General features: G+C 35.7%; 1 protein-coding gene across 1 annotated transcript in view; it reads right to left on the bottom strand.

The window, feature by feature from the left end:
• The window catches only part of CUNH8orf34 (chromosome unknown C8orf34 homolog), a 399,583-nt gene that overhangs the window by 254,567 nt on the left and 131,690 nt on the right, over positions 1–13,326 (bottom strand).

Here is a 13,326-nt window from a genome sequence, read left to right as displayed (position 1 = left end):
GACTTGGGTATGATGTGGCTCTTTAAATGATACTTTAACCATTTAAATCATTTAATATTTTGAAAGGTTCTACTATCAAAATAAATAAATAAATTTTAAAAAAGGGATGCCTGGATAGCTCAGTTAAGATTCCAGATCTTGACTTCAGCTCAGGTCATGCTCTTACAGTTTATGGGTTGGAGCTCTGTGCAGTCTATTGTACATATTGTACACTGGCAATGCAGAGCCTGCTTAGGATTCTTTCTCTCTCCCTCTCTGCCCTACTCATGTGCGCTCACTCTCTCTCTCACTCTCTCTTTCTCTCTAAAAATAAATTAATGACCTTTGAAAGGTACTCAAATACTAGATGTGAGTCATTGCTAGAGATATCTCAGTAAGTGAGAAAAAGGCCAGTTAAAAGCAGTGCCTACTCTATGATTTTAGTTTTGTTTTAAAAATTCATATGGGTGTATATCAATGTTTTGTACTGATCTCAGCCTATCGATAACCAATGTTGTGGTTCTTATTATGATTGCAAGATGCCCTTCATCAATAACCATCAGGAAGCTCAGAAAAATTAAAAGTTTATTGTTTATAAGGCCTGCAAATTACGCAGCACACCTGGGGCCACACTGTGAGGTCACAGGTTGACAAGAGAGAGAGAGCTAGCAAGCAGAATGTTGGGGTTCCGTTTTTATTGGGGTTGAGGGTGGAAGCCTAGGGTTTTGTGGGCTCATTCTATACTGGTGAATTTAAAACAGAAGAATGGGAATTTAAAGCACAAGGAGAGAAAAAACAAGAGGCCCAAATGGTCAGTACTTGAAATCAACCAAGATCTCTAACACCAAAGAGCTTCAGTCAGGGGAGGTGGCCTGGCTCTTTATCTAGTCTACTGTGACTGACAATGTGTTTACTGGAGACAGCCATCTTTGAAGTGGACACTTTGACAATCAAGGTTTAAGTACAGCATTTGCATTACAAAAAGGAAAAATAAAACCAATTGTCAGAGTTTATACTATAATTCATCATTCATACACTAATCCCACTCATTTATTCATTTTCTTATATTTAAGACCTACTATGTGCCTGAAACAGCTTGATTTGTTGGGGAAACAATGGTAAGACCAAACTTTTGTGGATTTATGTAAAAAGAGGAACTATAGGTAATTTTAGTTTCTTCTTTGGGTGCTTCCATGTCTTTGCAATATTATGATTAATAGGAACTCATTGCCAAAAGAATGAGTATTAAAAATATCCTGATCTGAGAAACAGGCTTGCATTAAATTATGTTTGCTATAGTTTTTAGTATGACAAAAGTTCTGAATAATTTCTTAAAGATGTGGACCTGGCCTTCTGAGTTTTTACAATTTTCCAAAATATTACACAAATATAATACAATAAAAATATGGCATAACAATACATACAATGTAATATTAATTAATCTGCAAATATAATACCAAAGGCAACATGTGAAATATGATTAGGACATATTTCATGAATATCCAAGTGATACAAAGGGACAGAAAGTAGTTATATATCTTAATATTGATTCTCTAGCTCACATAAAAATATACCAGATAAATTTTAGTTATTTAACAAATAATCAGAATTCCTTCTGCATTTATGTTCCCATAGTCAGGAAATCAAGGAACTATTAGGCTGTCAACTGTGAAATCATGTAATCAAATTACTGTTTTGAAACTACAAGAAAGGCACATTCAGGTATAACAATTTAATACGACTTGAAGCAAAAGAATTAAAATTAACAGCAATATTGTTAAATTTTAAAACTGTATTTGTTTTTAAAAGCAAGCTGAGGCAAAGTTCTGTTTTAGAATTTTAAAAAATTATAAACACATCCACAGCCTCAGAACCAGTTTTGATCTCTGTGTCTGAAATGTTATTTATTTTGTGAATTTCACTTTCTCCAAATGTAAAACAGTGCAGATGTGTATTACAAAACCCACTGTATCAAATGAATTAGTAGGTAGCACAGTTAAACCACAGTTTTCTGTACATATGCTAGATACGATTATTTAAGGATGCGGACTATGTTAAAACCACTTCTATGTTTGTGATATAAATGTGAAACAAAAGGTGAAAAGAACTGCAAGAATGAGCAAGTTGGGGAAGAGTGGATGCTTGGTTGTGAAAATGCGCAGAGTAACAGAACAGAGAATTGATGGGGCAAATTTTGATCCTATGAAGTTTTATTTTATAGATAGAATATTAAAAACGTTGGATAATTAGTTCAGTGTTATTAATTGCATTTATGTAATGAAGCAGAATTGGGCTTGGAGATTTATCTTATAGGCTCAACAGAGAAGAATGGGGGCAAGAGAAAGGAGTGGGTTTGGGCACTATTGATGAGAAATTGTGAAATAGAATTTAGAGTTGAGTGTGATCAAAAGTTGAGAGCTGCAGAGAATTTTCTAGAAATAACTTCCTGGTCGCTTACTGGGAAATTAAATAAAATGATAGATGTCCCTGCTGTGGAGAGTAGAGCACTGAGAGAAGGATAAATTGTTTTAACAGTAGCTGAAAGCAGAAATTCGGTGGGAAATAGCTGATGGGCAAAGAAATACAAAGAGCCGCAAAGAAGGTCAGAGGAGTTAGGAAGTTAGCATTTTACAGGTGAAAAAACCGAAACTCTACTTTTCTTATTTATTAGAATGATCAAAGCTCTTTTTATATCTATGCCTTCTTAAAATGTTACATCTATAAAAGTTCTTGAATGTAACCTATCTACTTGTAATAGATTAAAATAGCAAATTTTCCTTGGATGTATCACTTATATTTGATTAAGCATAATAAACATAAATTTTTATGAAAGGATTTCAGTGAAGAAAGCAGTTCTTAACACTACATACAATGTACTGCAAATATCACTACATAGCAAAAGACATTTTAAAATGCACATTAAAAGCAGTACGTTCTTGAAAATATTTTAAGTACATGGTAAATAATTTAAATGTCAATTCTAAACAATGTAAATACGAATTATTCCTCAAAAATGTATAAGTACTGGGGCACCTGGGTGGCTCAGTCGGTTAAGCATCCGACTTCGGCTCAGGTCATGATCCCACGGTTCGTGAGTTCAAGTCCCACATCGGGCTCTGTGCTGACAGCTCAGAGCCTGGAGCCTGTTTCCGATTCTCTGTCTCCCTCTCTCTCTGCCCTTCCCCTGCTCCTGCTCTGTGTATTTCAAAAATAAATGAATGTTAAAAAAATTTTTTTCTAAATGTGTAAGTACATATTCCTTTGCCCTCCCTAAGATCAGAAGTCTCTAGAGTTGAGATTCTTAAGCAAGTCTGTTTAAATTTAATAAGAAAAGCATTTATGGCCAAAAATTCACCCAAGATCACAAATTTGCTTAGTATTTCCAATCAGCAGAAAGCTAACCTATCCAAGAAGTTACAGTAAACCAGGCCTACTCTGTCCAAGTAGCCTGCTCCCACTGGCTAATCCACAATGAATCCAACTCTTCTCACCACTGGTTATCAGTACATGTGATCATATTCCACATTATTTGTTTTCTCTTCTTTTTTAACTTTCTATTTATTTTTTTTAATTCCACTGTAATTAACATACAGGGTTATATTCATTTCAGGTGCATAATACAGATTCAAAATTCTATACATTACTCAGTGTTCATTATGATAAGTGTACTCTTAATCCCTTCAGCTATTTTGTCCATTCCCCCTCCAACATCCCTTTGGTGACCACTAATTTGTTCTCTATATTTAAGAGTCTTGTTTTTTTCTGTCTTTTTTTGTTGTTTGGTTTGTTTCTTAAATTCCACATGAGTGAAAACATATGGTACTTGTGTTTCTGATTCACTTATTTCACTTAGCTTTATACCCATAGATCCATCCATGTTGCTGCAAATGGCAAGATTTCATTATTTTTTATGGCTGAGTAATATTACACTATATGTCTACTTATCTATACATACCACATCTTATTGATGGACACTTGGGTTGCTTCCATATTTGGCTACTGTAAATAATGCTGCAGTAAACACAGGGGTGCATATATCTTTTCGAATTAGTGTTTTCATGTTCTTTAGGTAAATATCCAGCAGTGGAATTACTGGGTCATACGGTGATTCTATTTTGAATCTTGAAAAACCTCCATGCTATTTTCCAAAATGGCTGCACCAGTTTGCATTTTCACCAGCAGTGCACAAGCATTCCTTTTTCTCCACATCCTCCTTGCCAACACTTGTTTCTTGTTTCTGGTTTTAGCCATTCTGACAGGTGTGAGGTGGTATCACTGTAGTTTTGATTTACATTTCCATGACGATGAGTGATGTTGAGCATCTTTTCATGCTTCAATCTTCGGCTCATTTTTAATTGGATTATTGGTTTTTTGAACTGTATAACTCTTTTTATATTTTGGATATTAACTCCTCATCAGATATGTCATTTGCAAATATCTTGTATTCAATAGCTTGTCTTCTAGTTTTGATGATTGTCTCCTTTGCTGTACAGAAGCTTTTTATTTCCATGTAGTCTTGATAGTTTATTTTTGTTTTTATTTCCCTTCCCTCAGGAGACATATATAGAAAAATGTTACTACACATGATGTCAAAGACATTACTGCCTGAGCTGTCTCCTAGGATCTTTATGGTTTAAAAACTCACATTTAGGTCTTTAATCCATTTTGAGTTTATATTGTGTGTGGTGTAAGAAAGTGGCCCAGTTTCATTCTTTTGCAAGTTGCTGTCCAGCTTTCCCAACATCATTTCTTGACTTTTTCCCATTTAATATTCTTGCCTCCTTTGTCAAAGATTAATTCACCATAGAATCACAGGTTTATTTCTGGGTTCTTTATGCTGTTCTATTGATCTACGTGCCTATTTTGTGCCTTTACTATACTGTTTTGATTACTACAGCATTGTAGTATATCTTGACATCGGGGATTGTGATTACTCCAGTTTTGTTCAAGAATGTTTTGGCTATTTTGTGGTCCCATGAAAATTTTGGGATTATTTGTTATAGCTCTGTGAAAATGTTGTTTGTATTTTGATAGGGATTGCATTAAATCTGTAGATTACTTTGGGTAGTATGAACATTTTAACAATATTTGTTCTTCTAATCCATGAGCAAGAAATATTTTCCATCTTTCTGTGTCCAGTTACTTTCATCAATGTTTTGTAGTTTACAAAGTACAGGTCTCCTCACCTCCTTGCTTACATTTATTCCTAGGTCTTTTGTTATTTTTGGTACAATTGTAAATGAGATTGTTTTCCTAATTTCTCTTTCTGCCACTTTGTTATTAGTGTAGTGTTATTAGTCTATAGTGTATAGGAATGCAATGGATTTCTCTATATTGATGTATTCTGCGACCTTACAGAATTCATTTATCAGTTTTAGTAGTTCTTTTGCAGAGGTTTTAGGGTTTTATATATACAGTATCATGTTATCTACAAATAGGGAAAGTTTTAGTTCTTCCTTACAAATGTGGATGAGTTATTTATTTACGTATGTATGTATGTATGTATTCATTTTTCATGTCTGATTGCTGTGGGTAGGACTCCCAATACCATGTTGGATAAAAGTGGTGAGAGTGGACATCCTTGTCTTGTTTCTGATTTTAAGGGAAAGCTGTCATTGTTCAGAACTGAGTATGAGGTTAGATGTGGGTTTTTCACATATGGCCTTGATTATGTTTAAGTATGCTCCCTCCTAACCTACCTTGTTGAGAATTTTTATCGTGAATGGATGTTGTGCCTTCTCAAGTACTTTTCTGCATCTATTGAAATTATCACATGATTTTTACCCTTTCTCTTGATATATCACATTGATTGATTTGAAAATATTGAACCACCCTTCTATTCCAGGAATAGATCCCACTTGATCATGGTGAATGATTTTTTTTAACATATTGTTGGATTCAGTTGCTAATATTTTATTGAGGATTTTTGAATCTATGTGCATCAAGGTTACTGGCCTGTAGTTCTCTTTTTTGTAGTGTCTTTATGTGGTTTTGGTATCAGAATAAAGCTGGCCTCAGAATGAATTAGGAAGCTTTCCTTCCTCTTCTCTTTTAGAGTAATTTGAGAATAACAGATATTAACTCTTCTTTAAATGTTTGGTATAATTCACCTGTGAAACCATTTGGACCCAGACTTTTGTCTGTTGGGAGCTTTTTGATTACCGATACGATTTCATTGCTGGTAATCAGTTTGTTCAAATTTTCTTTCTCTTCCAGATGCAGTTTTGGGAGGTTATATGTTTCTAGGAATTTATCCATTTCTTTTTGGTTGTCCAATTTGTTGGCATATAATTTTTCATAACATTCACTTATAATCTAGGCTGTCAGTTATTGCTTGTCTTGCATTTATGATTTTATTTAGTTGTCTTATTTTTTTATGGGTCTAGCTAAAGGTTTATCAATTTTATTGATCTTTTCAAAAAACCAGTTCCTGGTTTCATTGATCTGTTCTACTGTTTTTTTTGTTCTTTTTTTTAGTTTATTTTATGTCTGCTCTACTCTTTATTATTTCCTTCCTTCTACTGGTTTAGGGTTTTGTTTGTTCTTCTTTTTCCAGCTCTTTTAGGTATAAGTAATGTTGAGATTTTTCTTGCTTCTTAAACTTCTTTCTTAGAACAGCTCTTGCCGCAGCCCAAAGATTTTGGATCATTGTGTTTTCATTTTCACTTGTCTCCATACATTCTTTATTTCTTGGTTGACCCATTCATTGTTTAGTAGCATGTTATTTAGCCTCCACATACTTGTGGTCTTTCCACATTTTTTGTGGTTGATTTCTAGTTTCATAGCATTGTGATCAGATGTGATGCATGATGTGATTTCAATCTTTTTGAATTTGTTGAGACTTGTTTTGTGACCTAACATGTAATCTATTCTGGAAAATGTTCCATGTGAACTTGAAAAGCATGTGTACTCTTCTGTTTTAGGATGTAATGTTCTGAATATATCTATTAGATGCATCTTGTCCAATGTGTCGTTCAAAGCCACTGTTTCCTTGCTGATTTTGTTTGGATGTCTATCCACTGATATAAGCAGGATGTTAAAGTCCCCAACTACTATTGTATTACTATCAGTTACTTCCTTTATGTTTGTTATTAACTGCTTTATATATTTGGGTGCTTTCATATTGGGTGCATATTTATAATTGTTATATCTTCTTGTTGCATTGTTCCCTTTATAATTATATAGTGTCCTTGTCTCTGATTACAGTCTTTGTTTTAAAGTCTATTTTGTCCGATATAACTACTGTTACCCAGGCTTTCTTTTCACTTCCATTTGCATGATAAATGCTTCTCCATTCCTTCACTTTCAATCTGCATGTGTCTTACCTCCGAAATTAGTCTCTTGGAGGCAGCATATAGATTGGTCTTGCTTTTTTGTCCTGATCTTTCATTTGAGACACATCCCTCCATCTCCTCATTTTGTCTATCTCTCTGTGCCTGTTTTCATGTGTCTGAAGAGTCAGTTACATCTTCTGCTCTTCAAAATAGGGGCTTTATGAAGGAGATGTCCTGCAGTGCCCTGTAGTACAATGTCTCCTATTTACCAGACCCTGGTGCTTCAGGGATGTCTCCTATGTGTGCTGCCTGTGCCTTAATATTGTGGCTGACAGGGTGCCTGGGTGGCTCAGTCAGTTAAGCATCCAACTTTGGCTCAGGTCATGATCTTAGAGTTTGTAAGTTTGAGCCCCACATCAGGCTGTCTGCTGTCAGCACAGAGCCTGCTTCAGATCCTCTGTCTCCCTCTCCCTCTGCTGCTCCCCTGCTTGTGTGCACACTCTCTCTCTCAAAAAATAAACTTAAAAAAATTTTTTAATTCTATTGTGGCTGAGCCACTTTTGCCTTCAGTCCTATCATGTGCAATGGCTCTCTTTGCCCTTTGTGAGCAGGGTTTGGTCCCTGTGTTGGTAATGGGCAGTGTGGGGTCACCTTGGGCTTGTGTTTGCCAGATTTGTGGTCACACAGAACTGCAGAGTACTCTCCCTGTGTTATCTCCTGAGAAACTTTTGTTGGTGGGTGGGGCTTGTAGTCAGACCAGAGGTCTACCCCCAGCCCACTGCTGGGGCTGTAGTCAAACTAGTATTTGTGGTTACCTTACCCTCTCTCCCTCTCCAGGGGCTGGAGTCATGTTGGAGAGGTGATGGCTCTCGTCAGGGCTATTTGCACACTAACAGGCTTGTGGCACTACTTTGCACGGACTTCTGCCGAGGGTGAATTGGAGAAATGTGTCCACAGGAGAATGTGAGGGCAGGGCATCGTGTTATTAGCAAGCTAGGTGGAGAGTGTTCTTGCTGGCTCCCATGTATCTAGGCCAGAGAGGGGACAGGGGAAGAGGGAATGGTTCCTACCAGCAACTTTGTTCCTGGAGAAGTCTCCTAAAGATCCCTGCCTCTCCAGCACATGTTCTGAGACTAGCAAATAAATCTCAGGCATTTTCCAAACTGCTGCTTCTATGCTGTACCTCAACAGGGCTGTTAGTTATTCTGTCTCTTTTGGGGTGGGACTCAGTTTCCTATCATCCGTTGTCTCTCCCAGAGCCAAGCCCAGTGATTTTTTAAAGTTCCAGGTGTTTAGTCCTACTGATTGTAAGAACTCTCAAAGTCAAGCCCCTCTGATTTCCAAAGCCAAATGTTATGGCTATTCATCTTCCCAGGGTGTGTCCCCCATGCCTGGGGTGCCTGATACAGGATCTGCTCCTTTCCCCTCTCGTGTCTATGGTCTCTCCTCGCCATGGACAATCCTAGGAGTTAGCTTGGTCCTGACCAAGTCTCTACCCTTCCTACCACTTTTGATGTGGCCTCTTCTCTAAGTCCCGTGTGAAGAGTCTGTTCTTCCAGTTCTCAGGTTGTTCCCTGGGTTACTTACAATGATGTGGGTATTATCTAGATGTATCTGTGGGATGCCTAAGATCCTCCTACTCTGCCATCTTCTCCAGAAGTCTGTTTTCCCTTCTTAATAAATCAAGATGCTCATGAAAGGCTGGGATCGCATCTTAAATTCCTTTGTTTTCCCCATAATAACTAGCATAATTATTTCATAAAATAAGTATAAAATTTGTATTAAGTGAATTTTAAAAATTCATAGAAGGAAAACCAACACAAATGTTGGTAGTATTATGAAGTATCATTATGTCATATCACAAATTATGAAGTATCATTATGTCTAACTAAAAGTCGTATAAATGATTCATGGACAACACTGATTAATATATTTTTAAGCCATTTCAGCATAAAGTCTACAAGATGTGACTGATTTAAAATAATTAAATATTCTGTACAAATTCTCAAGCTTTTGAGTAAATTATTATTTTTTTTTTTAATTTTTTTTTCAACGTTTTTTATTTATTTTTGGGACAGAGAGAGACAGAGCATGAACGGGGGAGGGGCAGAGAGAGAGGGAGACACAGAATCGGAAACAGGCTCCAGGCTCCGAGCCATCAGCCCAGAGCCTGACGCGGGGCTCGAACTCACGGACCGCGAGATCGTGACCTGGCTGAAGTCGGACGCTTAACCAACTGCGCCACCCAGGCGCCCCTTGAGTAAATTATTTTAATCCTACCAATTCACAAAAGGAAAATTATGAAACACATAATTACATATTAAATGTTTAACCTAATAGCCATTGTTAAACTAATCCACACATTGAACTTGAATTAGAGTTTAAAGGAAGTAATGTAAGTAGATACTTAAAAGCTTTTTTCCTACTGTCTCTTTTTTAATTTTTTTCCAGCTTTGAGATATAATTGATATATTTTATGTAGGTTTACATTGTATACTGTCAAGATTTGACATACATATATAATGCAAAATGATTACCATAATAAGGTTAACATACTCATCACTTCACATAATTAACATTGTGTGTGTGTGTGTGTGTGTGTGTGTGTGTGTGTACGTGTGTGGTAAGAACTTTCTTAGCAACTTTCAAGTATACAATATAGTGTTGTAAACCTTAGTCACCATTCTGTGCGTTAGATCCCCAGATCTTGCTCATCTTGTAACTGGAAGTCTGTAACCTCTGATCACTTGCAACCATTTCCCCCACCCCCCTCACCTCTGGCAACCACCACTCTATTTTCTCTTTCTATAGGTTAGATTTCATTCTTTTTAATGGCTGAAAAATATGCCATTATATATAAAATCATTTTTCTATTCATCTATCAACAGGCACTTAGGCTGTTTTCATGTTTCAGCTGTTGTAAATAATACTGCAGTGAACATGGAAGTTCAGATTTCCCTTTGACATAGGGACTTCATTTCCTTCAGATATATACTCAGAAGTGGGACTGCTGAATCAGCTTCATGTTTAATTTTTTGAGACACCCCCATGCTGCTTCCTATAGTACCCCTATGAATTTACATTCCCACCAACAGTACACAAGGGTTCCCTTTTCTCCAAATTCCTGCCAACACCTGATATCTCCTGTCTTTTTGACGAGAGACATTCTATCAGGTGTAAGGTGATCTCTTATTATAGTTTTGAGTTGCATTTCCCTGATGATGAGTAATGTTGAGGATCTTTTCACATACTTGGCCATTTATCTATCTTCTTTGGAAAAATGTCTGTTCAGGTCCTCTGCCCAATTTTGAAAAATCAGATTATTTGTTTTTTTCTACTATTGAGCTGTGTTTCTTATATATTTTAGATATTAACCCCTTATCAGATATACGACTTACAAATACTTTCTGCCATCCTAAAGGTTACCTTTTCAGTCTGATTTTTTCTTTTTCTGTACAGAAGCGTTTTAGTTTGATGTAGTCCCACTTGCTGCTTGCACTTTTTAGGGGCACCTGGGTGGTTCAGTAGGTTAAGTGTCTGACTTTGGCGCAGGTCATGATCTCAGCTTATGAGTTTGAACCCCGCATGGGGCTCTGTGCTGATAGCTCAGAGCCTGGAGCCTGCTTCAGATTCTGTGTCTCCCTCTCTCTCTGCCCCTTCCCTGCTTGCACTCTGTCTCTCTTTCTCTCAAAATATTTTTAAAATGTTTATTTATTTTTGAGAGAAAGAGAAAGCAAGCAGAGGAGGAGCAGAATGAGAGGGAGACAGAGAATCCCCAGCAGGTTCCGCACTGTCAGTGCAGAGCCTGACATGGGGCTCTCGAACTTATGAACTGTGAGATCATGACTTAAGCTGAAATCAAGAGACAAACGCTTAACTAACCGAGCCACCCAGGAAACCTCCTCCCCCACCCAAAAATTTTTTAAAGCACTGCCAATACCAATGTAAATGAGATTTTTCTTCTAGGAGTTTTACAGTTTGAGTAAGGCATTTTGAGTTGATTTTGGTACTTGGTGTGAAATAAGTGTCCAATTTCATTCTTTTATGATTCTATTTATAATTTTTAATATTATAAATGCTTGTATTAAGAAAATTCTTCAAATAAACATTACATAACAAGTAGCCTGAAAATGAAGAAATTTATCTGAAATTTAGTAGAGAAAGGAAGTAACAAAGAAAGATCAGAAATAAATAAAATAGAGACCAAAATAAACAATAACATAACATTGAAAGTAATGTCCAGGTTTTCCAAAAAAAATAAACAAAATTGGCAATGATTTAACTACATTAAAAAAAGAGAGAAGATTCAAAACCAAAATGAGAAATGGAAGAGAAAACAATGCAACAGATACCACAGAAATACAATTTCATTCTTTTGCAAGTGAATATCTAATTTTCTCAACACCTCTTATTAAAGACTATACTTTCCTATTGAGCATTCTAGGATCCCTTTTTAAATATTAAATGCCCAAGTATGCATGGTTTATTTCTGGGTTCTTAATTCTGTTCCATTGGTCTACGTTTTATACCAGCACCATAGTATTTTAATTACTCTAGCTTTTTAATACAGTTTGAAATCAGGAATATGATGCCTCCAGTTTTGTTTTTCTTTCTCAAGATTGCTTTGGCTATTTGTGATTCTATACAAATTTTAGGAATGTTTTTTCTATTTATTTCTTGGGGAAATGCCATTGGAATTTTGATAAGGATTGCATTGAACCTATAAATGGTTTTGAGTAGTAGGGAAATTTTAACAATATTCATCCTTCCAATTCATGAACATGGGATATCTTTCCACCTATTTCTGTCTTCTTCAATTTCTTTCATCAAAAAAAGTATACAGGTATTTTACCTGGTGGGTTAAATGTATTCCTATCTATTTTATTGTATTTGATGCTATTGTAAATGGAACTGTTTTATTAATTTTTAGAATAATTCAGTTAGTATATAGAAATGCAACAGATTTTTGTATGTTGATTTTGTATACTGTAACTTTACTAAAGTCATTTATTAGGTATAACAGCTTATTGCTTGAGTCTTAAAGGTTATCTATGCATAAGAACATGCCATCTGCAAACAGAGACAAGTTTACTTCTTCTTGTCCAATCTGGATGCCTTTCATTTCTTATTCTTGCCTAATCGCTCTGGCTAGGACTTCTGGTACTTTGTTGAATAGGAGTGGTGAGAGTGGGCCCTTTAGTCTTGTTCTAGATTTTAGAGAAAAATCTTTCAACCTTTCACTGTTAAGTATGTTAGCTGAGGGTTGTCATATATGTCTTTTATTATCTTGAGTTATATTGCTTCTATATCCAATTTGTTGAAAGTTTTTGTTTTTTACCATGAAAGTATGTAACACTTTGTTAAATGTATTTTTCTGCATTTATTGAGATGATCATGTGATGTTTATCTTTCATTCTATTAATGTGATGTATCATATTTATTGATTTGTAAATATTGAACCACCCTTGTATCCCAGAGATAAATCTCACACGATTGTGATCCTGGTATCTGCTACTTTTAATGTACCATTGAATTCAGTTTGTTAGTATTTTGTTGAGAATTTTTGCATCTATATTCATCAGAAATATTTGTCTGTAGTTTTCTTTTCTTACAGTGTCCGTACCTGGCTTTGGTATCAAGGTAATGCTGGCCTCAGAAAATGAATTTGAAAGTCTTACCTCCTCTTCAGATCTTTGGAAGAGTTTGAGAAAGATAGTGTTAATTCATCAATGAAATCACCTCTTCTCGACTTTTCTGTGTTGGAAGGTTTTTGATGCCTGCTCTAATCTTGTTATTGGTCTGTTCAAATTTCCTGTTTCTTCATGATTCAGTCTTGGTGAGTTATATATTTCTAGGAATTTATCCAGTTGTTTCCTATGTTACCAGTTTGTTGGCACTAATTGTTCATAGTACTCTCATGATCCTTTGTACTATTGTAGTATCAGTTAATATCACCTCTTTCATTTATAATTTTATTTATTTGATTCCTCTTTTATCTTGGTTAGTCAAGCTAAAGGTGTCTCAGTTTTGCTTATTTTTTCAAAAAACCAACTCTTAGTTTTGTTAATCTTTT

The sequence above is a fragment of the Panthera pardus genome, unplaced genomic scaffold (genome assembly GCF_024362965.1).
Source record: "Panthera pardus isolate Hobbes unplaced genomic scaffold, ASM2436296v1 HiC_scaffold_7, whole genome shotgun sequence".
NCBI lineage: Eukaryota > Metazoa > Chordata > Mammalia > Carnivora > Felidae > Panthera > Panthera pardus.
This window is presented reverse-complemented; position numbering and strand designations above follow the sequence as displayed.